We start from the raw sequence: 5,277 nt of genomic DNA, 5'->3' as shown, positions 1-5,277 counted from the left end.
TGAATTTGGAAGTGTTCACTTTTCTTCATGTTTTAAAGCATTTATAGCTATAAATGCTCCTCTTAACATTGCTTTCATGCCATCCATAAGTTTTAATGTCTTTTGCTTTCATTCTCACTTATCTTGAGATATTTTTTAATTTCTTGTCATTTCTTCTTCAACTAATTGGTTGTTTAAGAGTATGGTGCTTAATTTCCACATATTGAAATTTCCACATGTGGATTTTTCAGCGTTCCTTCTACTATTGATTTCTAATTTCATTCCACTGTGATTGGAAAAGACACTTGGCATGATTTCAAAAGGAGTGATAAGAGAGCCTATTAAGTGAACAATGCCAAGAAGTAGAGGGAAAAAAATAGAATGGGAAACACTAGAAATCTCTCCAAGAAAATTGGAGATATCAAGGGAACACTTCATGCAAGGATAGGCATGAGAAAGGACAGAAATGGTGAAGACCTAACAGAAGCAGAAGAGATTAAGAAGAGGTACAAGAATGCACAGAAGAACTATACAAAAAGTCTCAATGAGCCAGATAAGCATGATCGTGTGGTCACTCACCTAGAGCCAGACATCCTGGAATGTGAAATCAAGTGGGCCTTAGGAAGCATTTCTATGAACAAAGCTAGTGGAGGTGATGGAATTCCAGTTGAGCTATTTCAGATCTAAAAGATAATGTTGTTGAAGTGCTGTATTCAATATGCCAGCAAATTTGGAAAACTCAGCAGTGGCCACAGAACTGGAAAAGTTCAGTTTCTGTTTCAATCCTAAAGAGAGGCAATGCCAAAGAAAAGTACTACACAACTGTGCTCATTTCACATGCTGGCAAGGTTATTCTCAAAATCCTTCAAGATATACTTCAAAAGTACATGAACTGAGAACTTCCAGATGTACAAGCTGGATTTAGAAAAGGCAGAGGAACCAGAGGTCAAACTGCCAACATTTGCTGGATCATAGAGAAAGCAAGGGAATTCCAGAACATTTACTTCTGCTTCATTGACTACACAAAAACCTTTGACCATGTGGATCACAACAAACTGTGGGAAATTCTTAAAGAGATGGGAATACCAGACCACTTTACCTGCCTCCTGAGAAAACTGTATGTAGGTCAAGAAGCAACAGTTAGGACCAGACATGGAAAAATGGACTGGTTCAAAATTGGGAAACGAGTACATCAAGGTGGTACACTGTCACCCTACTTATTTAACTCTATGCAGAGTATGTCATGTGAAATGCTAGGCTGGATGAATCACAAGCTAGAATCAAGATTGCCAGGAGTAGTATCAATAACCTTGGATATTCAGGGAACACCTCTCTAATGACAGATGGCAAAGAGGAACTAAAGAGACTCTTGATGAGGGTAAAGTGCAGAGTGAAAAAGCTGGTTTAAAACTGCTGCTGCTGCTAAGTCACTTCAGTCATGTCCAACTCTGTGTAACCCCTTAGATGGCAGCCCACCAGGCTCCACCATCCCTGGGATTCTCCAGGCAAGAACACTGGAGTGGGTTGCCATTTCCTTCTCCAATGCATGAAAGGGAAAAGTGAAAGTGAAGTCACTCAGTCGTGTCTGACTCCTAGGGACCCCATGGACTGCAGCCTACCAGGCTCCTCCATCCATGGGATTTTCCAGGCAAGAATACTGGAGTGGGTTCAGAAAATGAAGATCATGGCATCCAGTCCCATCACTTTATGGCAAATGGAAGGGGAAAAAGTGGAAACAGCAACAGATTTTCTTTTATTGGGCTCAAAAATCACTGTAGACAATGACTGCAGCCATGAAATTAATAGATGCTTGCTCCTTGCAAGAAAAGCTATGACAAACCTAGACAGCATATTAAAAAGCAGAGACATCAAAGCTCTGTACAGTCAAAGCTATGGTTTTTCCAGTAGTCATGTATGGATATGAGAGTTGGACCATAAAGAAGGATGAGTGCCAAAGAATTGATGCTTTTGAACTGTGGTGCTGGAGATGCTTCAGACTCTCAAGCTGAAGATGCTTGAGAGTCGCTTGGACTGCAGGGAGATCAAACCAGTCAATCCTTAAGGAAATCAACTCTGAATATTCCTTGGAAGGACTGATGCTGAAACTGAAGCTTCAATACTTTGGCCACCTGATGCAAAGAGCCAACTCATTAGAAAAGACCCTGATGCTAGGAAAGTTTAAAGGCAAAAGGAGCAGGGGGAGGCCAAGAATGAGATGGTTAGATAGCATTACCGATCTATGGACATGAATTTGAGCAAACTCCTGGAGATGGTGAAGGACAGGAAGTCTGATATGCTGCAGTCCATGGAGTTGCAGAGAGTCAGACATATCTTAGCAACTGAATAACAACAACAGAGAATTTGAGATAATATTAAAATGTTAATTAAAGTTTTAAAAGTTATTTTGTGATCTAACAAGTGGTCTATCCTGGAGAATGTTCTGTGTGCACTTGGAAAGAATGTTGATTCTGCTGATTTGGTGTAGTGTTCTGTATGTGTCTATTAGGTCCAATTCATCTGTTGTGTTGTTCAAGTCCTTTGTCCCCTAATTGATCTTCTGTCTGGTTGTTCTAACCATTATTGAAAATAAAAGTACTGAAGTTCTCTTCACTTATTGTAGAACTGTCTGTTTCTCACTCCAATTTGCCAAGTTTGATTCATGTATTTAGGAACTCCAGTGCATATAGCTTTATAGTTGTGCTGTCTTCCTGGTGAATTGACACTTTGTCAGGAAATTCAGAGACGCATGTATTTTTAGGGTCGGTTTCTAGAGATTGGTTTCATTCTTTTGCTTGGTCTGAGTGTCCCTGTTGTTTTGTATGCTTTGGGATCTTTTGTTGAGACTTGTACATTTGACTGAAGAGTACTTCTCCCAGTTTTTATAGACTAACTTCATACAAGGAAAGACCTTCTCTAATCAGCCTTCCTAGAGGTTCTGGGACCTCTCAAAACTTTTCTTGGCATGCATATTCTCTGGACTTGTGCGTTTCTTTTATTCCAGTACATACAGCTGCTTTTAACTATTCTTAATGTCACTAAGAAGCTCTGCTGCTGCTGCTAAGTCACTTCAGTCATGTCCGACTCTGTGCAACCCCATAGACGGCAGCCCACCAGGCTCCCCCGTCCCTGGGATTCTCCAGGCAAAAACACTGGAGTGGGTTGCCATTTCCTTCTCTAATGCATGAAAGTGAAAAGTGAAAGTGAAGTCGCTCAGTCATGTCTGACTCTTAGCGACCCCATGGACTGCAGCCTACTAGGCTCCTCCACCAATGGGATTTTCCAGGCAAGAGTACTGGAGTGGGGTGCCATTGCCTTCTCCACACTAAGAAGCTCACCCTGCTCCATTTCAGGAGCTTTCAGTTTCTACTTCTATTGCATTGCTCTGCCTATAATCTCTTATTCCTCTGATGCCTGTCTCCAGAATTCAGACTCCCTGCTGCTCTGACATGCTGCAGTGCTTGCCTGTTTTCAGCATGGTCTCAAAGTTAATATCTAAACTATGCCACTATTGCCATTAGTTTTAATGTCATAAGACAGAAACCAGTCCCTTAGGCAGCTACCAGACAAGCCAGAATATTGAACACAAGTTCCATTCTTTTTTCTCTCCCAAGGGAGGAGCCAGGATTTGGGAGTTTTTCTCCCAATCAGGCTGCAAAAATCTGGGCAGGAGAAAGGGCTAGAAAGTGCATAATGCCACAAACTTTCCTACCATTTCAAATGGTTTGGTTTCTGCCCTCCTTGGCTATACATTCCCTGGGTTTTCAGCTTTCCAGCTGATTTCTAGAATATTCACAATTGTACTTTGGTCAATATACTTCTATTAATTTGATGTCTATGTGGGTGAATGAGGACCTGCAGCTTTCTATTCCACCATCTTGCTGATGTCACCAATTGTTTCTTGATAAAGGCAAAAAGGCATTTCATTTGAGAAATCATAGCCTTTTCATTAAATGGTCTGGAATAAATGGATATACATATGCAACAAGTGAATCTTTACCATCCTTTACACCATATACACAATTTTGCAGATGGGGTTATAGGCAAAATGGTAAAAACAAAAGCTATAAAACATCTAGAATTCATAAGGGAAAATCTTTGTGACTTTAGGTTAGACAAAGATTTTTTGATATGATACAAAAAGAGTGATTCATAAAATTTCTTTTAATAAATCCGATGATCAAAATTCAAAACTTCAGCTCTTCAAAGATCCTGTTGAAAATAAAATATATTTAAGATGATATATTTTGTTATGTATATTTTATTACAATAAAACATTAGAAATGAAAAGACATGCTATGGACTGGAAGAAAAAAATGTGCAAGGCAAATATTTGATGGAAGATTTGTTTGTAGAATACATATAAACATTTCCTCTAAAGTCAGGAACAAGACAAGGGTGCCCACTTTCACCATTACTATTCAACATAGTTTTGGAAGTTTTGGCCACAGCAATCAGAGCAGAAAAAGAAATAAAAGGAATCCAAATTGGAAAAGAAGAAGTAAAACTCTCACTATTTGCAGATGACATGATCCTCTACTTAGAAAACCCTAAAGACTCCACCAGAAAATTACTAAAACTAATCAATGATTATAGTAAAGTTGCAGGATATAAAATCAACACACAGAAATCACTTGCATTCCTATACACTAATAATGAGAAAACAGAAAAAGAAATTAAGGAAACAATTCCATTCACCATTGCAACGGAAAGAATAAAATACTTAGGAATATATATGCCTAAAGAAACTAAAGACCTATATATAGAAAACTAAAAACACTGGTGAAAGAAATCAAAGAGGACACTAACAGATGGAGAAATATACCATGTTCATGGATTGGAAGAATCAATATAGTGAAAATGAGTATACTACCCAAAGCAATTTATAGATTCAATGCAATCCCTATCAAGCTACCAATGGTATTCTTCACAGAGCTAGAACAAATAATTTCACAATCTGTATGGAAATACAAAAAACCTCGAATAGCCAAAGCTATCTTGAGAAAGAAGAATGGAACTGGAGGAATCAACCTACCTGACTTCAGGCTCTACTACAAAGCCACAGTTATCAAGACAGTATGGTACTGGCACAAAGACAGAAATATTGATCAATGGAACAAAATAGAAAGCCCAGAGATAAATCCACGCACATATGGACACCTTATCTTTGACAAAGGAGGCAAGAATATACAATGGATTAAAGACAATCTCTTTAACAAGTGGTGCTGGGAAATCTGGTCAACCACTTGTAAAAGAATGAAACTAGAGCACTTTCTAACACCATACACAAAAATAAACTCA

Source organism: Bubalus kerabau, chromosome 17, assembly GCF_029407905.1.
Source record: "Bubalus kerabau isolate K-KA32 ecotype Philippines breed swamp buffalo chromosome 17, PCC_UOA_SB_1v2, whole genome shotgun sequence".
Lineage (NCBI taxonomy): Eukaryota > Metazoa > Chordata > Mammalia > Artiodactyla > Bovidae > Bubalus > Bubalus kerabau.
Note: the sequence above shows the minus strand (reverse complement) of the source record.